This window comes from Macaca nemestrina, chromosome 1, assembly GCF_043159975.1.
Source record: "Macaca nemestrina isolate mMacNem1 chromosome 1, mMacNem.hap1, whole genome shotgun sequence".
NCBI classification, from domain to species: Eukaryota; Metazoa; Chordata; class Mammalia; order Primates; family Cercopithecidae; genus Macaca; species Macaca nemestrina.
The window spans coordinates 69,203,495-69,229,936 of NC_092125.1; the positions used below are offsets into that span (position 1 = coordinate 69,203,495).

The 26,442-nt window shown below is 40.2% G+C and overlaps 1 protein-coding gene across 2 annotated transcripts in view; it reads right to left on the reverse strand.

The window, feature by feature from the left end:
* The window catches only part of LOC105484917 (potassium voltage-gated channel subfamily H member 1), a 455,126-nt gene that overhangs the window by 355,888 nt on the left and 72,796 nt on the right, over positions 1 to 26,442 (reverse strand). The window lies entirely within an intron of this gene.

The window sequence follows — 26,442 nt, forward strand, 5'->3', positions numbered from 1 at the left end:
CATACTAAAGCTATCCATTCTCTCCCAATCGTTATACAAGTTTAGCACAATTTCTATCAAAATGCTGGCAAGAGTTTTTGTAATGTGCACAAGATTACTTTAAAATTTATATGAAAGGTAAAGGAACCAAAGCAGCTAAAACAATCTCGAATAAGAAAAATTAAGTAGTTCAAACTCATCAAATGATGTACATTAAACATGAGTGGGTTTTTAGTTTTAGCTTTGGGTTAATATATCAATTATACTTCAATAAAGCTGTTTTTAAAAAGAAAGCAGGAGGAATCATTCCAACCAATCATAACACTTGATATATAGCTACAGTAATGAAGACTATGTGGTACTGGAAAAAGAACAGATACATAGATTAATAGAACAGAATAGAGAGCCCAGAAATAGACCCATACAAACATACTCAACTGATTTTTGACAATGGTGCGAAAGCAATCTGTGCAGGAAAGATGGCATTTTTAACAAATGGTACAGGAACAAGTGGACATCAATAAGCCAGAAAAGGAACCAGGACCTAAGTCTAGCATCTTATTTAAAAACTAACTCGAAATGGATTGCAGACTTAATATAAAACATAAAACTAAAAAAGTTTTTTTTAGAAGAAAAATGAAAGAAAATCTTCAGAATCTAGGGCCAGGCAAACTGTTCTTAGATTTGACACCAAAAGCATAATCCATAAATGGGAAAAGTGACAAGTTAGACTTCATCAAAATTTAAAACAAACGACTGTGTTGAGGATGAAATGAAAATCTGTGACTGAAAGGAATATCTGCAAAGCAAACATCGAATAAATAGTATCTAGAATATATCATCTATAATGTATAACGTCAAAACTCAACTATAAAAAATCTAATTAAAAGCTGAGTAAAAGGTATAAACAGACATTTTACCCAAAAGGAGATACAGATAACTAATAAGCACATGAAAAAAATGTTCAACATCATTAGTCACTCAGGAAATGCAAATTAAAATTACACTGTGATATTACTACACACCTATCAAAACGGCTAAAATAAAAAGTGACAAGACCAACTGCTGGTGAGAATGCAGATAAACTAGATCATTCATGTATTCTTAGTAGGAATGTAAAATGGTGCATGCACTCCAGAAGAGTTTGGCAGTTTATTAACAACTAAATATGCAACTACCATATGACCTAGCAATTACACTCCTGGGCATTTATCCCAGAAAAATGAAAACTTATGTTCACATAAAAACTTGTACATGAATGTTTATAGCAGCTTTGCTCATAATCGGCCAAAACTGGAAACAATCCAAATATCCTTCAACAGATAAATGGTTAAACTGTGTTGCTTCTATATATATCATAGAGCTCTACTCAGCAATAAAAATATAAAAACTATTGATACATGCAACAATCTGGATGAGTCTCCAGAGACTGAGGGAAAAAAAAAAAACCTCAAAGATTACATATTTATGACTCCATATATGTAATATTCTTGAAATGACAAAATTATAGGAAGAGACTTAGTAATTTACCAGGGCTTAAGGAAGGAGTAAGGGCAGGAAGGAAGGGGGTGGGAGGCTGAAGTACCCATAAAAAGGCAACATAAGGTATTCTTTTTTTATATAGTTAAACAACTTTATTAACATAGTCAAACAGTGATTAACATTCACATCTATTATGTCACATCATACAAATGTAAATACAAAATTACTACAGTACAATATATATTCTCTGCATGATCCAAAATATTTGGTGGCCCCAAAAAACTCTCTTTAAAATTCAGCGGCTTATCAAAAATTAAAACCATATTCTATTTAAAATGGAGATCTGTTAACACAGAGTTAGACTTCAAGAAATACCAATTTAGTAGAGTTTGAGAAGTTGCAGGAGGATATGTTTCAAGGACACATTCTAACATAGTGTGGCAGGTACAGCAAACATCCGATTTAAAGCTTTTAAGCATAACTTTAAACTTCCTTTGATAGTACTTTAAAACATGAGGTATTCTTATGGTGAGGAAAATATTCTGTACCTTGACTGTATCAATGCCAATATCCAGGTTGTGATATTATCCTACAGTTTTGCAGGCAATTACCATCAGGAGAAGCTGGGTAAAGGGCCCATGGGGTCGCTTACACTGTTTCTTACAGCTCTATATGATTCTAGTTATCTCAAAATAAAAAGTCTAGTTTTTAAAATCAACTGAACGTAGATGAATTACAAATATTTTAAGGGGTCCTGAGCATTCAGCTAAGGGAAAGGCAAGGTGAAAACAGAAGCAAGTTATGCAGGGGCTTATTGCATGTTTTTAAGATACAGTCTGGGTGATAAGACTATTCAGCAAGAACTCAAAAGAATCCACAGTAAACAGACACCTGCTGTTTGCAAACCAGTCATCTAGAGCTCCATAGTTCTTGGTAACAAATCCTCAGGAGGAAATGCCCTTTCAAAGAAAAATGGCTCTTCTGTGACAGTTTGATATAATCTATAATTATTTCTAGGTGGATTTTCCATTCTGATTCTTTCTAGGATGCTATTAGGCCCTTGACTGAGTGAGGTCTTAGTTCAATAGTGTCTTCATACCTCCCCAAAATGCCAGGTTGACCACAGAGTCTCCCCTGATGATATTCCTACAACACGTATTCAAAGATGAATTGACGGCAGCACTAGGCTAGAGAGGGAGGGTTGATGGAGACTTGTATTCAGTACCTCTCTTCCCATCTCTAGGATGTTGCCTTTTACATTTAAACCACATGGTACTGGCTTTCTAAAATATTTTTATTGCTAGGACATTTTATCAGGATAAATGTCAGACATTCTCTTTCCAAGTCTTTATGTAAAAGGCTATGAGTGATTCCAGCAAGATCAAGTTTTTAACCATCCGACCTAGGATCCTACATATTTCACCCTGATACGAACTCTTTAGCAATTATCAGGATATTACTGAAAATAGAAGATGGAAATTCCATGAAGTGAGTTATTACAGAAAACCAATATGCTTAAGAGAAATTCCCTAACCAAAAGAGTATTTCACAGCTAGTTAACTATCTGGCTCCAACAGTCCTTTCAAAATACAGTACAAATGACTATTCATATTCCTCAGAAAGACTTCCCTGAGACTGACCATCTTCCTCCTCAGAAGTGTGTGTGGAAATGGATTCAGACTAGAAAGACAAGTGACAGCATTGCTCTGATTGTTACCAATGCACCAGGCTCTTGGTTTAGGTTCCGCTGCTTGCTGCACATAAAGTCAATCACTGAGATGACAAGTACTGCCAGGAAAAAAGGCTTTAATCGGGTGTTGCAGCTCAAGAGATGGGAGAACAAACTCAAATCCATCTCCCTGAGCAACTAAAATTGGGGGTTTATGTAGTGGGGAAGGAATGTAGCTACATGTGGGTAAACAAGAATTAGGGAGGGGTAGGGAAGAGGAGTTGGCCACCAAGAAGCAGGTGGTTGGTTAGGCAATCATGATGGGTGAGAAGTCTGGCATCTCATTGTCCAGATGCAGTGTTCTGGTGAGTTTCAGCTCCTTGATACTATCTGGGAGGCCTGACGGTTGGTTTCCTGAAAAAGGGACTCAGATAGGACAAATGTAACTTTCCTAAGTTTTAAGACTGGGAGGGTCAATTTCTATGTTTCTTCAAAAGAAACCAAAAAACATAAGTTCTACAGGACAATTGGGGAAATTTCACCATGAGCCTGCGATCTCCACCCTCAGGAGAAAAAGCTTTCTCAGGACCATTCAGGATATGACTATCTGGAAAGGCGTTAGTATCCTCCAAAGGGAGGGAATCTCTGGGCACTGAGTCACAATGCATAGGATACAGACCTTGTCCAGTCATAGAAGCATGCCATAGAAGCATATGTTAGATGCTCAATGAGATTTCAGAAGCTTTACAGAGAAATTAGGCTTAATAACCTGGTCTTGGTGATCCTAGTGACCACAGTACAGTCAGTAATCTCCCTTGCCTCTTTTCTGCCCTTGTCAGTATGAGCATGTGCTTCTAGTGTCTTCCTTTGATTAGTCTTGTACAATGGAAGCTTCCTAGGAGAGGCTTGTGTCTGTCCTATTCGCCCAGTCAGACTGGGAGTTCCCCAAAGGCAGATGCTACTTCTGCTAGGATAATGTCACTAGTCTACACTCTCTAACACTCTCCTGCTACAACATCCAATGCCAGGCTTTGTCCAGAGGAAGTGCTCATTACAGGCCATTATTTACGGGGCCAAACAATGTTCATCTTGAAGATTGATTCTGGAAGGAAAAAAATGTTTTTCTCTTGATGAAAAATAGGGAAATCAGACTGACTAATCTATCACATTTCTCTAGCATTTTTACTTCCAAAAGTCCCCTATTGTATTTTTAAATCCTTGTAACCACCCTGTGAGGAGGTTCTACAGATGGGAAAATGGAGGCTTTGTATAATGGAGGTGACATGACTCACCCTGAGTCATGCCAGGGGTGAGTAAGCAGAGAAGCTGGGAGTAGAAGCCACAGGCTGTCAGCTCCAAGCCTCTGAGTCTTTTCACTAATCCATCTGTACAGCATGAAATACTTTTCATAACACACTGACATACATCATCACATCTCATGCAATGGGAAGGCTGGTATTTTGCTTATTTTACAAACTGGGAAAATAGACCCAGAAGGTAAACTATTTGTTCACAGTCACATTGCAGATGACAAAACAGGACCATATACTCCAGTCCAGTTTCCTGATTCAGTGCCTTTTTTTTTTTTTTTTAACTGTGCACAGACTCTTAATAGCTTACTGTTTTTCTACAGAACCCCTGAATGATAGCAACATGCCTTCCTGTCATCTTATGCAACCAGCTCCTGGTCAAAGGCACCATCTCCCACTGTGGACCTTCTCCAGGACTTCCCAAATAAGTCCAAAACCAGGCGCACTGGCCAGAGCCTGTCTCTCTTAAGAGTACCTACTCTAATCCCCAAACTACACCTAACTAGAGTAGGAGAGCAGGACCATACCTTGTGATATGGTTTGGCTGTGTCCCCATCCAAATCTCAACTTGAATTATATCTCTCAGAATTCCTACATGTTGTGGGGAGACCCAGGGGAAGGTAAGCGAATCATGGGGCCAGTCTTTCCCCTACTGTTCTCATTATAGTGAATAAGTCTCACGAGATCTGATGATTTATCAGGGGTTTCTACTTTCGCTTCTCCCCCTTTTTTTTTTTTTTTTTTTGAGACGGAGTCTCGCTCTGTTGCCCAGGCTGGAGTGCAGTGGCCGGATCTCAGCTCACTGCAAGCTCCGCCTCCCGGGTTCACGCCATTCTCCTGCCTCAGCCTCCCGAGTAGCTAGGACTACAGGCACCCGCCACCACGCCCGGCTAGTTTTTTGTATTTTTTAGTAGAGATGGGGTTTCACCGTGTTAGCCAGGATGGTCTCCATCTCCTGACCTCCTGATTCGCCTGTCTCAGCCTCCCAAAGTGCTAGGATTACAGGCTTGAGCCACCGCGCCGGCCTCTCCCTTTTCTTTTTTTCTTTTTTTTTTTTTTTTTTTTTTTTTTTTGAGACAGAGTCTCTCCCACTGTTGCCCAGGCTGGAGTGCAGTGGCGCGATCTTGGCTCAGTGCAAGCTCCACCTCCTGGGTTCAGGCCATTCTCCTGCCTCAGCCTCCCGAGTAGCTGGGACTACAGCTGTCCACCACCACGCCCAGCTAATTTTTTGTATTTTTAGTAGAGATGGGGTTTCACTGCGTTAGCCAGGATGGTCCTAATCTCTCGACCTCGTGATCTGCCCACCTCAGCCTCCCAAAGTGCTGGGATTACAGGCGTGAGCCACCGCACCCAGCTACTTCTCACTCATTTTCTCTTGCTGCTTTTACCTGCCACCATGATTCTAAGGCCTCCCCAGCCATGTGGAACTGTAAGTCTAATTAATCCTCTTTTTCTTCCCAGTCTCAGGTATGTCTTTATCAGCAGCATGAAAACAGACTAATACAGTAAATTGGTACCAGTACAGTGGGGTGCTGCTGAAAAGATATCCGAAAATGTGGAAGCGACTTTAGAACTGGGTAACAGGCAGAGGCTGGAACAGTTTGGAGGGCTCAGAAGAAGACAGAAAAATGTGGAAAAGTTTGGAACTTCCTAGAGACTTGTTGAATAGCTTTGCCCAAAATGCTGGTAGCAACATGGACAATAAGATCCAGGCTGACCCCAGAATGGTAGATCCAACAGCTTGCCCTATACACCTGCAAAAGCCACAGACACTCAACGCCAGCCCGTTAAAGCAGATGGGAGGGAGGCTGTACCCTGCAAAGTCACAGGGGCGGAGCTGCCCAAGAGCATGGGAAGGTACCTCTTGCATCAGTGATTTGGATGTGAGACCTGGAATCAAAGGAGATCATTTTGGAGCTTTAAAATTTGACTGCCCTGCTGGATTTCAAACTTGCATGGGCCCTGTAACCCCTTTGATTTGGTCAATTTCTCCCATTTGGAATGGCTGTATTTACCCGATACCTGTACCCTTATTGTATCCAGGAAGTAACCAGCTTGCTTTTGATTTTACAGGCTCATAAGTGGAAGGGACGTGCCTTGTCTCAGATGAGACTTTGGACTGTGGACTTTTGGGTTAATGCTGAAATGAGTTAAGACTTCGGGGGACTGTTGGGAAGGCGTGATTGGTTTTGAAATGTGAGGACATGAGACTTGGAGTGGCCAGGGGTACAATGATATGGTTTGGCTGTGTCCCCATCCAAATCTCAACTTGAATTGTATCTCCCAGAATTCCCACGTGTGGGAGGGGGAGCTAATTGAATTGTGGGGGCCAGTCTTTCCTGAGCTATTCTCGTGATAGTGAATAAGTCTCACGAGATCTGATGATGGGTTTATTTGGGGTTTCCACTTTTGCTTCTTCCTCATTTTCTCTTGTTGCCACCATGGTAAAAAGTGCCTCTCACTTCCTGCCATGATTCTGAGGTCTCCCCAGCCATGTGGAACTGTAAGTCTAATTAAATCTCTTTTTCTTCCCAGTCTCAGGTATGTCTTTAGCATGAAAACAGACTAACACACTAAAATTTTTCGTGTCCAGTAAATATCATCATGCAAAGTGATTTCTGCTGAGAATGGTCAGAGATAATATCTTATTCTAAGCTCTTAAGTCCTGTTCTCTGCTACACCTCACTCTTAACTCATGTTTTTGCCTTAGGAATCATCGAAAAAACAGAACCAGGGAAAGACTCCTGCATCCTCCAATGGTCACATATCTACAAATCAGCGTCCATCCTCCCCTACCTACTTCATCTTGTTTCAAGAGAGGAAGTGCCCTCTTCTGTGAAAGGCCAATTCCTCCCAAGTGCTCTGAGTCTCATCCTCCCACCTCCTCAAATGCTTTAGCCCAGTCCTCAACCTGTGATTCTCTTTTTTCTTCCCATCAGCCTCTCTTTGAATACAGAATCAATTCATCAACATCTTTAGACATAATCAACTCAACTTTCTTGCTACAGCTCTTTTGCTATTTCCCTTTATAGCCAGATTTTTTGAAAGAGAAGTCTAAACACAATGTGTCCATTTTCTCACCTCAAATCACCTTCCAACACATCCCAATCTACTGCCTCCACTCACTACGGAAATAGCTGTTTTTAAGGTTAGTGTTACTACATCCAGTGTACTCTTCCATCCTGATCTACCTCATCCTCTCAGCAGCATGTTACAGTTCTTCCTTCTCGAACACCCTCCTTGCTTGGCTTTCCTGATGCCACTCTCTCTTGCTCTAGTACCACAAAGATGTGCAGCGCAGCTCCCGCTTCAAGCAAACCTCCAGAACTAATCTATCAGGGAGTTCTGTTGCTTCTACCACCAAATAAATATAACTCAGGAGCCATTCACTACCTCTCACTCACCTCTACAACTATATTCAATGTACCATCCTGTCTCACAACACCATGGCAGAAGCTTCATCTCTCTCTACTTTCATTCTTGCCCTCCTCAAATTCATATATCATACATCAACTTGTATTCCATCAGGTCACTTCCCTGATCACAACATTCCAGCTCTTTACATCAGACTCCATCAGACTTCAAATAAGATCTACATTCTTGCTGTGACCTACAATCCCCTGCCTATCTTTCCTACCTAATCTGAACCCTTCTGACTTCACCAACCATATTCCACCCACTGGTTTTTGGTTTTTTTGTTTGTTTTTGTTGTTGTTTTTTTCAGATGGAGTCTCACTCTGTGTCCCAGGCTGCAGTGCAGTGGCATGATATTGGCTCACTGCAACCTCTGCCTCCTGGATTCTCGTGCCTGAGACTCCTGAGCAGCTGGGATTACAGGTGCACGGCAACACGACCGTCTAATTTTTGTATTTTTAGTAGGGACGGGGTTTCATCATGTTGGCCAGGCTGTTCTAGAACTCCTGACCTCAAGTGATCCACCCGGGTGCCCTGGCCTCCCAAAGTACTGGGATTACAGGCATGAACCAGCGCGCTTGGCCCACCCACTGGCTTTCTGCAAAGACACCAACTCTTTCTATGTAGCAGCTCAGAATGCTCCTCTCCTACTTTCCATGTGGATGGATTCTTCTCAACCTTTAGGTCTCAAATTAAGTGTCATCTCCTTATAGAAGCCTTCCCTGATACCCTCTCTAAAATAGAATCTTCACCCATTTCCTTCTTCTGTTACTTTCTATTTATCAACAGGATTTTTATTGTACTCATCAGGAATTGTAATACATGTATCTATTTTTTTACTTGCTTATAGATGTCTCTCTTACTAGATCATAAGCCCCATGAAAACAAAGTGCTTGTCTCTACTTACCATCACAAGGCCTGGCACATAGTGTTTAACAAAAATCACTTGAATGAAGAATTAGCTGAATAATTTATAAAACAATTAGTATTAGACCTAAGAAATGAGATATACAGCAACACAATAATAGTGGCGGACTTCAATACTCCACTGACAGCACTAGACAGGTCATCAAGACAGAAAGTCAACAAAGAAACAATGGATTTAAACTATACCTTGGAACAAATGGGCTTAGTAGGTATTTAAAGAACATTCTACCCAACAACCACAGAATTTACATTCTATTCATCAGCACATGGAACTTTCTCCAAGATAGACCATATGATAGGCCACAAAATAAGCCTCAATAAATTTAAGAAAATTGAAATTATATCAAGCACTCTCTCAGACCACAGTAGAATAAAACTGGAAATGAACTCCAAAAGGAACCTTCAAAGCCATGCAAATACATGGATATTAAACAACCTGCTCCTGAATGATCACTGGATCAAAAATGAAGTTAAGATAGAAATTTAAAACTTCAAGAAGAACAACAATAGTGACACAATCTATCAAAACCTCTGGGATACAGCAAAGGCAATGCTAAGAGGGAAGTTCATAGCCCAAAATGCCTACATCAAAAAGTCTGAAAGAGCGTAAGACAAGCTAAGGTCACACCTCAAGGAACTAGAGAAACAAGAACAAGCCAAACCCAAACCCAGCAGAAGAAAGGAAATAACCAAGATCAGAGCAGAATTAAATGAAATTGAAACAAACAAAAAAAGACAAATGAAACAAAAAGCTGGTTCTTTGAAAAGATAAATAAAATGGATAGACCATTAGCAAGATTAACCAAGAAAAGAAGAGAGAAAATCCAAATAACCTCACTAAGAAACGAAACAGGAGATATTACAACTGACACTACTGAAATACAAAAGATCATTCAAGGCTACTATGAACACCTTTACACACATAAACTGGAAAACACAGAGGAGATGGATGAATTCCTGGAAGGATACAACCATTCTAGCTTAAATCAGGAAGAATTAGATACCCTAAACAGACAGTAACAAGCAGTGAGATTGAAATGGTAACAAAAAAGTTACCAACAAAAAAAGTTCAGGACCAGATGAATTCACAGCTGAATTATACCAGACATTCAAAGTCCTATTGACACTATTCCACAAGATAAAGAGAGAATCCTCCCTAAATCATTCTATGAAGCCAGTATCACCCTAATACCAAAACCAGGAAAGGACATAGCCAAAAAAGAATACTACAGACCAATATCCCTGATGAACATATATGCAAAAATCCTTAAAAAATACTAGCTAACCAAATCCAACAACATATCAAGAAGATAATCCACCATTATCAAGTGAGTTTCATACCAGGGATGCAGGGATGGTTTAACATACACAAGTCAATAAATGTAATACACCACATAAACAGAATTAAAAACAAAAATCACATGACCATCTCAATAGACACAGAAAAAGCATTCGACAAAATCCAGCATCCCTTTATGATTAAAACTCTCAGCAAAATCAGCATACAAAGGACATACCTAAATGTAATAAAAACCCATCTATGAAAAACCCACAGCCAACATAATACTGAAATGGGAAAAGTTGAAAGCATTCCCTCTGAAAACTGGAACAAGACAAAGATGCCCACTCTTATCACTTCTCTTGAACACAGCACTGGAATCCTAGCCAGAGCAATTTGACAAGAGAAAGAAATAAAGGGCATCCAAATTTGTAAAGAGGAACTCAAACTGTCAATGTTTGCTGATGATATGATTGTATACCTAGAAAACCCTAAAGACACCGCCAAAAACCTCCTAGAACTGATAAAAGAATTCAGCAAAGTGTCCAGATACAAAATTAACATACACAAATCAGTAGTTCTTCTGTACACCAACAACGACCAAGTGGAGAACCAAATCAAGAACTCAACCCCTTTACCCCCTGGCATAGGCAAGGATTTCACAACCAAGAACCCAAAAGCAAATGCAATAAAAACAAAGATAAATAGCTTGGACTTAATTAAAGAGCCTTTGCACAACAAAAGGAATAGTCAGCAGGGTAAACAGACAACTCACAGAGTGGGAGAAAATCTTCACAATCTACACATCTGACAAAGGACTAATATCCAAAATCTACAACAAACTAAAACAAAATAGCAAGAAAAAAATTAATCCCATCAAAAAGTGGACTAAGGACATGAATAGACAATTCTCAAAAGAAGATATTCAAATGGACAAAAACGTATGAAAAAATGCTCAACATCACTAACGATTAGGGAAATGTAAATCAAAACCACAATGCGATACCACCTTACTCCTACAAGAATGGCCATAATCAAAAATAATCAAAACTAATAGATATTGGTGTGGATGTGGTGAAAAGGAAACACTTCTACACTGCTGGTGGGAATGTAAACTACACAACCACTATGGAAAACAGTGTGGAGATTCCTTAAAGAACTAAAAGTAGAACTACCATTTGATCCAGCAATCCCACTACTGGGTATCTAACCAGAGGAAAAGAAGTCATTATATGAAAAAGATGCTTGCACACACATATTTATAGCAGCACAGTTCACGATTGCAAAAATGTGGAACCAACCCAATGCCCAACAATCAATGTGTGGATACACTGTGGGGGATATATATATATGAATGATGGAATAGTGGTCTCAGCAATAAAAAGGGAATGAATTAATGGCATTCACAGCAACCTGGATGAGATCGGAGACTGTTATTCTAAGTGAAGTAACTCAGGAATGGAAAACCAAACATTGTATGTTCTTACTCATAAGTGGGAGCTAAGCTATGAGCATACAAAGGCACAAGAATGACGCAATAAACTTTGGAGACTCAGGGGAAAGGGTGAAAAGGGAGTGAGGAATAAAATACTACAAATTGGGTTCAGTGTATACTGCTCAGGTGATGGGTGCACCAAAATCTCACAAATCACCACTAAAGAACTGACTCATGAAACCAAACACCACCTGTCCTCCAATAACCTATGGAAATAAAAAAATCAAAAAGAAAAAAAAAAAGAATTAGCTGAAGAACAAATTAAGCCAAAGAAGAAACTAAATAAAAAGATCCAAATAATTATATAATTATTTTTAAACCACTTTATTGAGGTATGATTGTAATGGAAAAAGCTGTGCCTATTTAATGTATACAACTTGAGGATTTGGAGATAAGTATACTCCTGGGAAACCATCACCACAATCTATGCCCATAAACCTGTCCATCATTCCAAAAAAAGCTTCCTCCTGTCCTCTTTATTATTATTTTTGTGATAAACACACTTAGCATGAGTTCTACCCTCTTAGCAAATTTTTAAGTATACAATATTATTAACTATACTATACTATATATCTCTAGGACTTATGTATCTTGTATAAGTGAAATTTTATGCCCTTTGACTAATATCTGCCTGTTTTGCCCTTCCCGCAGTCCCTGGAAATCGCTATTCTAGTCTCTGCTTCTCTAACTTTGACTATTTTGGATTAATAATACAAGTGCTATCATGCAGCACTTGTCCTTCTATGTCTGGCTTATTTCACTTAGCATGATGTCCTCCAGGTTCATCCATATTATCACAAATGGCAGGATTTGACTCTTTTGTAAGACTGAATAATATTCTATAGTGTGTATATAACACGTTTTCTTTATTCTACCATCAATAGATATTTAGGTTTCTTCCATGTCTTGGCTATTGTGAATAACAGTGCAATGAGCATGGGAGTGCAGCTATCTCTTCAAGAGCCTGATTTCAATTCTTCTGTATAATTCTTGACAAAAATATAATATCAAGAACATTCTTAAAATGCTATCATAATCATGATATAGATAAGAACGGATATGTTAAGTCCTAGGTTCATATTCTATGTACCTTCCGTGAAGAAATAAAAATAAAAACGAGAGTCCATGTAGACCATTTAATAGCATGAAAGTTTCCAGCAGACGCCCTTCCCCAGGAGCAAGGGTGTTATGGCATTGGTTATCATGTATTGAGTACTTACTACATTCTCTACCCTGACCTCATAAGCCCTTTATATTTAGTTCATTTCATTCTCACAACTCTATGAGGCACCTGCTATTATCATTCCTATTTTATAAGAAGAAACTAAGGTTTAGAAAAGTAACTTATCCAAGGCCACAAAGGTTTTAAGGGTGCAGCCAAGTGTTGAAACCCTTGTCAGGTTTAACTCTAGGGTCCATGCTTTAAACCCCTCTGCTCTCATGCCGGGTTCCAGGCTGAGTACCTCACATACAAAATACAATTTCATCCTTATAACAACCATGTGAGGTAAATATTGGTCTCTATTTTATAGACGAGGAAAAGTTATTCAAGAGAGGCTAAGCTGCCCAAAACTTAAGCTGCACAAAGCTAATTAAGTAATGAAGCTCAAATTCAAACCCAAGTCTAATTCAAAAGTCCATACTCTAAATTAATACTAACAATGGAAATAAAATGCAAGCCACAAATGTGAGTCTTATATGATTTGGCAGCCACAAAAAAGTAAAAGCAAACAAGTAAAATTTAATATTTTAATCCAATAATTTAATGTAATATATCTAAAATATCATTTCAACAGGTAATCAATACATAAAATCACTAGTGAGATATTTTACATTATTTCATACTGAGTTTGAAATCTGTTATGGATTTCACACCTAGTATACCTCTCAACTCAGACAAGGCACATCTCAATTGCTTAATAGCTACATATTGCCAGTGGTTACCACACTGAACAGCACAGGTCCAAACCATGAAGTTACACCACACCACACGAATATCCTGTACTAGCTAAAACAAATATAGGCATTAGTCTCATAGATTTGTAATGGATCACCTATATACATACTAGACAACAAAATAATGAAGTAAATGTGAACGCAGGCATGTGGGTACATGCAAAAGCATGAGACAAGGAGGTGGGGAACAGGTAGGCGATATCAGAAAATGAAGGGATGGTGGGGACACTATTACAGAGGGGGCTAAAAACACAGTAAGTTCATCAAGGTGCAGCTTTCGAAGGCTGAACCTGGCAAAGTCTCAGCCTGGGAACCCCAATCTTGGCTTCAGAGCTGATCAACCTTGAGCAAGTCAAGATCTCCATGCCTCAGTTTCCTCACCTGAAAAATGAAGCTAATACCGCCTAGACCAGAGAGATACTATGACGATCAAATCAGAATATAGATATGAGTGACTGTGTGTGTGTGTACATTCTTGTGAATGGTTAAGCAGTATTCAAAAACTAATACTTTTGTCAGCAAAAGAAATAATCAGCAGGGTAAAAACAGACAACCCACAGAGTGGGAGAAAATATTCTCAAAATATGCATCTGTCAAATGACTAATATCCAGAATCTACAAGGAACTCAAATCAGCAAGGAAAAAAAATCCTATCAAAAAGTGGGCTAAGGACACAAACAGACAACTCTCAAAAGAGAATATATAAATGGCTAACAAACATATGAAAAAATATACAATGGCCAACAAATGTGAAAAAAATGAAAACATATGAAGAAATAATCCTATCAAAAAGTGGGATAAGCACATGAATAGACAGCTCTCAGAAGAATATACAAATGGCCAACAGACAAAAAAATGCTCAACATCACAAATTATCAGGAAAATGCAAATCAAAACACCACAATGCGATACCACCTTACTCCTGCAAGAATGCCTGTAATTTAAAAATTAAAAAATAATAGATGTTGGCATGGATGTGGTAAAAAGGGAACACTTTTACACTGCTGGTGTGAATGCTAACTAGTACAATCACTATGGGAAACAGTGTGGAGATTCCTTAAAGAACTAAAAGTAAAACTAACATTTGATCCAGCAATCCCACTCCTGAGTATCTACCCAGAGGAAAGTAAGTCATTATATGAAAAAGACACTTGCACAGGCATGTTTACAGCAGCATAATTTGCAACTGCAAAAATAAGGAACCAGCCCAAATGTCCATCAATCAACAAATGGATAAAGAAAATGTGGTGTGTGTGTGTATGTGTGTGTATGTATATATATATATATACACACACACACACCATGGAATGTGTATATATATATATACACACACACACACCATGGAATACTACTCAGCCATACAAAGGAACCAAATAACAGCATTCGCAGCAACCTGGATGGAGTTGGAGACCATTATTCTAAGTGAAGTGACTCAGGAATGGAAAACCAAATGTCGTATGTTCTCACTTATAAGTGGGAGCTAAGCTCTGGGGATCCAAAGGCATAAGAATGATACATTGGACTTTGGGGACTAGTGGGGAATAATGGGAGAGTGAGGAATAAAAGACTGCACATTGGGCACAGTGTACACTGCTCGGGTGATGGGTGCACCAAACCTCAGATATCACCACTAAGGAACTTATCCATGTTACCAAACACCACCTGTTCCCCAAAAACTACTTAAATTTTAAAAACTAATAGTTTTGCACAAACAAAGAAAAATATTACTTCAGGAGATTCCGGATGAGAATCAGGAAGTTTCAAGCCTAAAATTGGGGTGGTCCAGAAAGTCCTTAGCTTCCTCAAGGATCAGAGACCAAGAACAGCAGAACTGAGATTAAGAAGAAAGGGAGACTGATAAAGTACATTTGTTTGAAGAAAAAAAAAAAAAAGACAAAGTAGCCTCATAGACTCCATCAATTCTATAAAACCTGGAGTCTAATAAAAACATCCATTAACTGAATATCTGATGGAGAGCTGGACATGAAAATGTACCCACAAGGAACCCACAGTTTAGAACAGAAGAGAGATGTATAAACAAATTATTAAAATATAATGCAACAAGTGGTAGGGAATGCATATGTAAAAGTACTTTAACAGCAAAGAAAAAGAGACAACAAATTGACTTTTAGGTGATCAAAAAAGGCTTAGATTTTAAAGTGATTGTCAAGATCTCCATTAAAGGATGAGCCACAAGGCAGACAACACTCATATATGTCTGGCATTTTAGGCAAACCAACTATGTGTGCAAAAGCTCAAATGTGTAAAGGAAGGCAGTACAAAAGCTTACTTGAGAGGAATCTGGTATGGCTGAAACAAGGGTTTTTTTGGTTTGTTGTTGTTGTCATTGTGTTTGGGGGGACTAGAGAGGGCAATACTGGGTGATAAAGCTTCATTAAGGGAGAGCAGGACTTGATGTGCCCTTGATGCATAGGTAAGAACTTTTAAGTAAGATAGGTTCATACTCAAAGTGCTCTTGATGAAGGTAACTGGGCAGCAGTGTGGAGGAGGGCCTGGAAGGGGCCAGTATGGAGGCAGGGAGGTCTGCTACAAGACTACTACAGGATTCCAGAAAGAAAAGACACAGGCTTGAACTGGGGAGTAACATTAGACAAAGTTGTGAACAAACTCCAGTTTTCCTCAGAGCTTGAAGACCTGGCCAATCCACTATGGCCAGAATGGGCCCTAACAAGGGTTGGCAGTACCAGCAGCCTCAAGATCCCCATCTCTCAGGAGTGTCCGCTGTCATCTCCCTGGATGATGGCAGCAGAAGAAACCAGAGTCAAATACAGAGAACTTTCTCTTCAAGACTGGTCCCAGGGTACTCACCACTTGCCACCAAATTGGCTTCACTGGTCATTTAAGGACACAAGTAGGTCACCCTCCATAAATACTACCATCACCATCATCTACAACTGCCTGAACATCTCCCTCTGAGGGTGATAAGAAACCTTGGTCCTCTAAACCCTTACTCTAGGTACACCCATCCCAGCACCTATATGTGTGTTTCTTTCCATTCCATAGAGTTCCAAAAAGCTTCCCTGTTTAGAAATGACTTGGGTTTTTACGACTACAAAGTGAGGACAAACTCAGCCCACACATTCTCAAAAAAAAAAAAAAAAAAAAAAAAAAATTGAGGCAAGCTTGATGCTAGGGTGGTGAGCTTGATGCTAGAGGCTAGGGTGCTGCTCTAGTCACAAAATAAAGCCTGATTTGGGGTTTCAGACATCCCTAGCTAAACAACAACTTAATTCCCATGATAAACACCCTTCTCCATAAACCAGGCAGGTGCTATTTTTAGGACTTTTTCCATGATGCACTTGTTCTTTAATGGAAGAGGTAAGAGCAGCGGGAAGCAATTAAAAGTATTAACCATATACTTTACACTGCAGCCCAGGACCAATCCACATGACACCTAGCATCAAGGTGCAGCTTTCCATTCCTGAGTCACTTCACAGAAGCGTTGCCATCATAATCAAGTCAGTCATGAATAGTTTTCCATTATCCATGATCAAGGTAGAAAGGTGACATGAGCAGAGGAAGGGGTTAATGTGGAAGGGAAATGACATTTACTGAGGTCCCTACCAATGGTCTGCACTGAACCAAGTGCTTGCTGCCTTTTCTCATTCATTCATTCAATGAACATTTATCAAGTACTTACTACGTTATCAGTGTTGTGTTCGATGGGAGATATAACAGTAAAGAACCGAGACATTCTTTTTTTTTGTTTCTGTTGTTGTTGTTGTTGTTGTTGTTTTGAGATAAGAGTCTTGCTCTATCACCCCAGCTGCGATGGGAGATATAACAGTAAAGAACCGAGACATTCTTTTTTTTTGTTTCTGTTGTTGTTGTTGTTGTTGTTGTTTTGAGATAAGAGTCTTGCTCTATCACCCCAGCTGCAGTGCAGTGGCACAATCTCAGCTCACTGCAACCTCTGCCTCCCGAGTTCAAGCGATTCTCGTGCCTCAGTCTCCGAAGTAGCTGGGACTATAGGTGTGCACCAGCACACCTGGCTAAGGTTTATATTTTTAGTAGAGATTGGATTTCACCATGTTGGCCAGGCTGATCTCAAGCTCCTGACTTCAGGTGATCTGCCCACCTCGGCCTCCCAAAGTTCTGTGATTACAGGCGTGAGCCACCATGCCTGGCTAAGAGACACGAATACTGCCTGTGTGGGCCTTTCATCTAATGGAGGAGGCAAACCTGAAACCAAAGTTTTCCCAGTGTCATGAACACTCAAAGTAGAAACTGAATATGGCAATGACAGCTTCTAAGAGGAAGCCTACCTGGAGTGGGGTAGGAGCAGTTGGAAAGGCCTCAGAGAGGAGGTGTGAGATCTACACTGAGACTTGAAGAGTGAGTAGGAAGTAGCCCAGCCAACAGATGGAGCAAGAGCTTCCAGGCAAATGGAGGGCATGTTCCAAGGCCCAGGGTCAAGAGAGAGAGTGTTTGACAGGCATAAATGGCCCCTGGCTGATGCTGAGGTCAAACGGGGTACAGCTAGATGAGGCTAGAGAAGAGAGTTTGGTCTTGTAAGTCACCATGTAAAATTCAAATTTATCCAAAGAGGCAACAAAAAGACATTAAAGGATTTTTAAGAAGGGAGTAATAAAATCAGAGTTGTCTTTAAAAGCATCACAAATCCTCACAACAATCTTTTAGGATAAGTAATATTATCCTTATTTCATGAGAATGAGGAAAGATTAGGGAGGCTAAGTAACTTTTACAAAGTCACACAGCTGGAATGTAGTGGAGCTTTGGAGGAGGATTTGGGTCAGTCTGACTCCAAATCTCTTTCTCTTTGCACTACGTCATCCTGTCTCTAAAGAAAAAGAAAAAAAAAATTGCAAAAAATCCCTAAACCTGATTTCAGCTAATTATTTATTGCTTTTTCACCAAAATCAAGTGCAGAGTTGATCCCTGGCATCATTGAACAGTTGAGTTCTCCCCTGCCTGACTTCAGTAAACGAAGTTTATTAAAACATAATAAATACATACACAAAACAGCCCTCCCAGGAAAAAAGCAGAGAATACCCTTCCACAAAATCCCAGCCTCAGAAAGGAGAGAGCTGGTAAGATGGAATTCCATGGCCCCCGTGTGCACAGGCCAGCCTTTAGGGCTGCAAGGCAGCAGGAAGGTCATACACTGGTTTGGCCACTACCCAAGCTCATTTTCAACGTACCATGAAGCGGTCATCCAAAACGCCTCCAGTAACAGCACACTTACAACCTACAGTCACAGCCATATTGCCCACATTGATACCATTGTGAGTATTTTAAAAGACTCTTTATGACAGGCAACACTGCTGAAAACCCAGGTACTTAGAGTAGAAGCTCCTGTTGCCAAAGTGACTTTCTTCTCCAAAGAAACAGATCCACATAGTAAGGAGTCATTTCAGCGTTATCACTTTTCCTCTAGTCTGAGGAGCCAAATGAAGCCAATACCCAAAAAAGTTAAAGAGAAGAATAGGAAATCTCAATTTTAGAGTTTGAGAATCAAGGGAGCTTGTTTTTAGAAAAAGGGGTAACATTTTTTGCTTATGGAAATCCTAGCAGCTTCCACCAGTGCTACTGGATTGGGGAGCTGGACACTAAGGATTTGGGCATGGCCTCAGCTCTACTACAGTAGCACACAGGTCACTCATCACCAGAAAATGTGTATAGCAAGCCTGACCGTGCATGTGTTCAACAGGTAAAGTTCATCACAACTTTAATTCTCTGTGTATCTGTCCAGCTGCCTGTAGAGGTGACTGGCTATGGCCGTCTCTCACTCCTCATGCACATCCTACAGACAGATGGCTGAAAGCTGTACTCTCATGCACATAAGGAAAGCATCCTCCAGATTTAACAGACCAAATCTTTGTGTAGTTCATTAAAAAACAGATAATTTTCCCTTACATTTTTATTTATATGTTAAAATTTAAGATTGAGTAAAACAATTAATAGTATTTCTAATGGTGAGGGAAGAAAGAAAATGGCTCATGATTATATAGGCAGTGTAAACTGGTCCAACCTTGTTTTTTCAACTTCAGCACTTTCTACCCAGTTTTAAGTGTTCACATCCTGCCTCCTTACTTTCACTTCTAGTAATCTATCCTATTCATAAGAGCATGAGTGTTTAAAGAGTTGTCCATAGAGTAGACTAAGTAATGCAAGTAAACTGTCCATTTCTACCAAACACATTGAAACATAACAGGAATACAAACCAGTGCAGCTAATAAGAGCTGAAACCAAACAGACCAAGAGTTTTTCAGAAGCAGGGGTTATCAGAACCAGTTATGCACTATAGGAGACAGGAGTAGAGGTCACAAGCTCTTGCTGGAGTGACAAGGAGATGCCATGACAGAGAAACACAAAACAGAAAATCTCTATTCCATATCTAAAAGATATAAAAAGGAAACTGATCATCTATCTAGAACTTTGGGTAGAAAAAAGGGTTATCTGTAAAAAACCAGAACCCCAAGTCTGTGCCATGCATGAGTGTAGAGTCAGAATTTACACTGCTCTCATAGTTAGGAGCTCCCAGGCTAAAACTCTTACAGAAAAGTTGGTCTGAACCAGGCAAAACCATAGTATGTGACATTGATAAACTCAACTTAACCACCACAATCAGATGCCTCATCAACTGGAGATCCAATGGACTCCGATCAAAAGACTCCAGTTGCAGATAAGCTTACCACAAGAGGAAATTAAACACCAAGAGAGAGGATTTAAGGTGTGCCTAAATTCTGAAGCAATAAAAAAGGAGCAATGTTAATAGACATGAATAAGACACTATTTTTGAAGACCAGGAAGATTTGAAAAAGAACTTCATAGAATTTCTAGAAATAAAAAGATAGACATTTGGCTGGGCATGGTGGCTCACACCTCTAACCCCAGCACTTTGGGAGGCCAACGCAGGCAGATCACCTGATGTCAGGAGTTCAAGACCAGCCTGGCCAACATGGTGAAACCCCATCTCTACTAAAAATAATACAAAAAAAAAAAAAATTAGCCAGGCATGGTGGTGCACACCTGTAATCCCAGCTACTCAGGAGGCTGAGGAAAGGGAATCTCTTGAACCTGGGAACCAGAGGTTGCAGTGAGCCGAGATGGCATCACTGTACTCTAGCCTGAGTGACAAAGTGAGACTCTGCCTCAAATAAGAAAAAAAAAAAAAAATCTAAAATAAAACAAACATCTCAGTGAACACATGATTCTAAAATTAAATATTCAGTTAAGCTATGATTTCAGAGAGAGGGAATAAATAATGACATATGTAGACATGAAAAGACTAAAAGAATTTATTAATCTCCGAATCTATGAAAGAGCTACTCAAGGATATACTTCAGCAAGACGGAAACTAAAAGTTGTGAACTACAAAATCTATGATGACCAAACAAAATGGTAAAATATATATTGATAAATCAAATTAGGTATTAACTATAGAATAGAAAAATAATGGCCAATGAGGAAGTTAAAAATAAGAAAAAACTAAAATGCTAGAGAACAGTACGTATGACAGTACTTTAGAGTTAAAATACTCTAAATACTGAGGTCCTTGTTTTGTGTTAGAAGCAGTTAAAGTTATTAGCTTCAAAATCAGTATATGCTGTTAAAAATATATAAATATAATCTATAAAAGAACAAAAATAGAGTGTATACCTTTGAAACCAATAGAAAAAAATTAAAATAACATTGAGTGGAAATCAAGGAAAGAGGGAGGGAGATAAAAAGGGAAAGAACGGGGAGACAGTAAGGAAGGAATGGCGGAACTGGAGGGGGAGAAAGCAGATAAACAGAAAACACAAAATCAGATACCAGAATAATACCAGACATATTCCAAATATATCAGTAAGAATAAGAACCATAAAATGATTAGATTGGAAGGCACATCAAGACAGTATAGAAGCCTCCAGCGAGCACCCCCTCCACAAGAACACGAAATTGAACAACTATCCACACAAAAAAAGCACCTACATAAGAGCCAAAAAAAATCAAGTGAGCAATCACAGTACCTGGTTTTAACATCATATAAAAAGGCGCTGAAGAGGGAAGAAAAGACAGCTGTAAACTGCCTATACCACCCCTCCCCTATCCCCAGCAGTAGCCACATGGCATGGAGAGAGAATCCATGCACTTAGGGGAGGGAGAACACAGTGATTGTGGGACTCTGGATTGGAACACAGTGCTGCCCTGTCACAGTGGAAAGTAACATGGGGCAGAGCTCAACTGGTACCCATGGAGGGAGAATTCAGACCAGCCCTAACCAGAGGCTAATCATCCATCCCAAAGATCAGAACCTACATTCCAACAAGCCATGCCACTGCAAGCCAAGGTCCTCTGTGATGCTAAATAAGCTAGACCACAAGGACTATAATTCCTGGGCAAGTCCTGGTGCTGTGCTGGACTTGAAGATAGTGAGTGTGGGGTGAATGTGACCTAGTAAGATACCAGCTGAGGTGGCCGAGGGAGTGCTTGAGTTACTCCTCCTCCAAACCCAGACAGTGCAGCTCACAGCTCCAGGAAAGACTCCTTCCCTCAGCTTGAGGAGAGGGAAGAGTAAAAAGGACTTTGTCTTGCAACTAGGATACCAGCTCAGCCACAGTAGGATAGGGCAACAGGCAGAGTTCTGGGGCCCGCCATTCTGGGCTCTAGCTCATGGACAACACTTCTAGACACACCATGGGCCAGAAGGGAACCTGATGCCTTGAACAAAAAGACCCAGTCCTGGCAGGCTTCACTACCTGCTGACTACAGAAGCCTTGGGCCCTGAATAATCAGGAATGGTAACCAGGCAGTGCTCACCCGAGTCCTTGGGTAAGAGACTCAGAACCATGCTGGCTTCAGGTGTGACCCAGCCATACCCAGCTGTGGTGGCTATGGGGACAGTCTCCTTTTGCTTGAGGAAAGGAGAGGGAAGAAGAAAGGAGACTTCATCTTGCAGTTTGGGTACCAGCTCAACCACAGTAGGGTAGAGTGCCAAGAAGGCTCCTGGGATCCCCGATTCATGGTTTTGGCCCCTGGACCTGCCCTGAGCCTCTAGAGGGGAGCCCACTGCCCTAAAGGAGAAACTCAGGATGGACAGTATTCACCACAAGTTGACTAAAGAGTCCCTGGGACTTGAGTGAACATCAGCAGTAGCCAGGCAGTACTTGCCAAGGGGCCTAGGTAGTGGTGGCTACAGGCCTTGAGAAAAGGGGAGAGGGGGAAGGACTTTGTCTCATGGCTTGAGTGCCAGATCAGCTACAATAGAATAGAGCACCAGGTAGATACCTAAGGTTCATGACTCCAGGCCCTGGCTCCTGGACAGTATCTCTGGACCCATCCAAGGATGGGGGGAAACTCACTGCCTTGAAGAGAAGGAAACAAGCCACCTGGATTTGCACTTGCTGATTGTAGAGCCCTTGGGCCTTGAGTGAACATAAGCAATAGCCAGGCAGGGGGTCACTGTAGGCCTTGGGTGGGACCCAGTGTTGTACTGGCTTAGGGTCTAACCTAGCACAGTATCAGTGGTGGCGGCCACAGGGGTGCTTGTGTCACCCATCTGAAAGCAGCAGGTAGCTCGGCACAGAAGGAGACATTCCATTGGTTTGGGAGAAAATAAGGGAAGAGAATAAGTATCTCTTCCTAGTAATCCAGAGAATTCTTCTGAAGCTCAATCAAGACCACCAAGGTGGTACCTCTATGAGTCTGCAAGAGCCACAGCTTGGGGTGTGCCCTTATGCGGATACAGCTGCAGTAACCAAAAACTTAGTCAAAACACCCAACTCCCTTTGAATACATGGAAAGCCCTCCCAAGAAAGATGGGTGCAAACTGCAATACCAAACTCTTCAATCCCCAGACAGTGATGAACATCCACCAGTGTCAAGACCATCCAAAATGTGACCTCACCCAAATGAACTAAATAAGGCACCCAGTGACCAATCCTAGAGAGACAGAGAGATGAGACCTTTCAAAGAAAGAATTCAAGATACCTACTGAGGAAACTCAACAAAATTCAAGATAACATAGAGAAGGAATTTAGAATCCTATCAGATAAACTTAATAGATTAAATAATTTAAAAGAATCAAGTAGAATTTCTAGAGCTGAAAAATACAACTGACATATTGAAGAATGCATCAGTCTCTTAATAGTAGAACTGATCAAGCAAAAGAAAGAAACAGTGAGCTTGAAGACAGGCTATTTGAAAACACACAGAGGAGACAAAAGAAAAAGGAATGAAAAGCCAGGCACAGTGGCTCATGCCTATGGTCCTAGTACTTTGGGGCACCAAGGTAGGCAGATCGCTTGAGCCCAGGAGTTCGAGACCAGCCTGGGCAACACGCAAAACCCCATCTCTACAAAAAATTTTTAATTCACTGGGTATTTTAAGTAACTGGGACTACGTTTGCTTGTAGTCCCAGTTACTTGGGAGGCTGAGGTGGGAGGATCGCTCGAGCCCAGGAGGTTAAGGTGGCAGTAAGCCATGATTGTGCCACTGCACTCTAGCCTGGGAGGCAGAGAGAGACCCTGTCCCAAAAAAATGAAAAAAAGAAAGAAGAAAAAAACCAGAAAACAAAAGAAAAGAGAAACAGAGACAAACAGAGAAAGAGAAACAGAGAGAGAGAGAGAGAGAAGAGAGAGAGAGAGAGAGAGAGAGACAGAAAGAAAGAAGGAAAGGAAAGGAAAGGAAAGGAAAGGAAAGGAAAGGAAAGGAAAGGAAAGGAAAGGAAAGGAAAGGAAAGGAAAGGAAAGGAAAGGAAAGGAAAGGAAAGGAAAGGAAAGGAAAGGAAAGGAAAGGAAAGGAAAGGAAAGGAAAGGAAAGGAAAGGAAAGGAAAGGAAAGGAAAGGAAAGGAAAGGAAAGGAAAGGAAAGGAAAGGAAAGGAAAGGAAAGGAAGGAAGAAAGAAAGACACAAACTAGAAAATAGTCTCAAAAGTTATTGGCCTTAAAGAGGAGATGGGATGAGAGATCAGAAAAAAAGTTTATTAAAGGGGTTATAACTGAGAACTTTCCAAATAAAGAGAAAGATATTAATATTCAAGTACAGGAAAGTTACAGAACACCAAGCAACCCAAATAAAACTACCTCGAGACATTTAATAATCAAACTCCCAAAAGTCAAGGATAAAGAAAGGATCCTAAAAGCAGCAACAGAAAAGAAACAACACACAAAGGAGCTCCAATACATCTGGCAACAGACTTCTCAGTGGAATCCTCATAGGCCAGGAGAGACTGACACAACATACTTAAAATACAGAAGGAAAAAATTTTTATCCTAGGATAGTATATTGAACAAAAATATTCTTCAAACATGAAGAAAAAATATTTTCCCAAACAAAAGCTGAAGAATGTCATCAACACCAGAACTGTCCTACAGGAAACACTAAAGAGAGTCCTTCAGTCTGAAAGAAAAGGATATTAATGAGCAAAAAGAAATTCTCTGAATTTTCACTGGTAATAGTAAGTACACAGAAAAGCACAGTATATTATAACTGTAATTGTGGTGTGTAAACTCATATCTTGAGTAGAAAGACTAAAAGTTGAACCAATAAAAAATGGTAGCTATATTTTTTAAGATAGACAGTACAATAAAATAGAAATAACAAAGTTTAAAAGCAGGGGATGAAGTTAAAGTGCAGACTTTTTTTTTTTTAACCAGTTTTCTCTTTTCTTGTTTATGCAATCAATATTAAGTTGTCATCAACTTAAAATAATGGCTTATAAGATAGTATTCCCGAGCCTCATGGTAACTTCTAATCAAAATCATACAACATATCCACAAAAAAAAAAAAGGCAAGAAAATAAAACCCACCACCTGAGAAAATCACCTTCATGAAAAGAAAGAAATGAAAGAAGGAAGACCACAAAACAACCAGAAAAACAACAAAATGGCAGAAGTCCTTACTTATCAACAATAACATTGAATGTAAATGGACTAAACTCACCAGTCAAAAGTCACAGAGTAACTAAATTGATTAAAAATAAGCAAGACTCAAAGATCTGTTGCCTACAAGAAACACACTTCACCTAGAAGGACACACACAGACTGAAAATAAAGGGATAGAAAAAGATATTCCATGCAAATGGAAACTAAAACACATTAGGAATAGCAGCTATACTTATATTGGACTAAATAGATTTCAAGACAAAAACTATAAAAAGAGACAAAGATGGCCAGATGCGGTGGCTCACGCCTGTAATCCCAACACTATGGGAGGCCGAGGTGGGTGGATCACAAGGTCAGTAGTTCAAGACCATCCTGGCTAACATGGTGAAACCCTGTCTCTACTGAAAATACAAAAAATTAGCTGGGTGTGGTGGCATGTGACTGTAGTCCCAGCTACTCAGGAGGCTGAGGCAGGAGAATCATTTGAACATGGGAGGCAGAGGTTGCAGTGAGCTGAGATCACACCACCGTACTCCAGCCTGGGCAACAGAGCAAGACTCCATCTCAAAAAAAAAAAAAAGAGAGAGAGAGAGACAGACAAAGTCATTAATGATGATAAATGAGTCAAATGATAAAAGAGTCAATTCAGTCAGAGGCTATAACAATTGTAAATACATATGCACCCAACAGTAGTGCACCCATATATGTAAAGCAAATATTATTAGTGCTAAAGAAAGAGAGAGATTCCCAGGGCCAGGCGTGGTGGCTCACGCCTGTAATCCCAGCAGTTTGGGAGGCCGAGGCGGGCAGATCACGAGGTCAGGAGATCTAGACCATCCGGGCTAACACGGTGAAACCCCATCTCTACTAAAAAATATAAAAAATTAGCTAGGCGTGGTGGTGGGCACCTGTAGTCCCAGCTACTCAAGAGGCTATGGTAGGAGAATGGCATGAACCTGGGAGGCGGAGCTTGCAGTGAGCCAAGATTGCACCACTGCACTCCAGCCTGGGCGACAGAGCGAGATTCCATCTCAAAAAAAAAGAGAGAGAGAGAGAGAGAGAGAAAGATTCCAAAAAAAA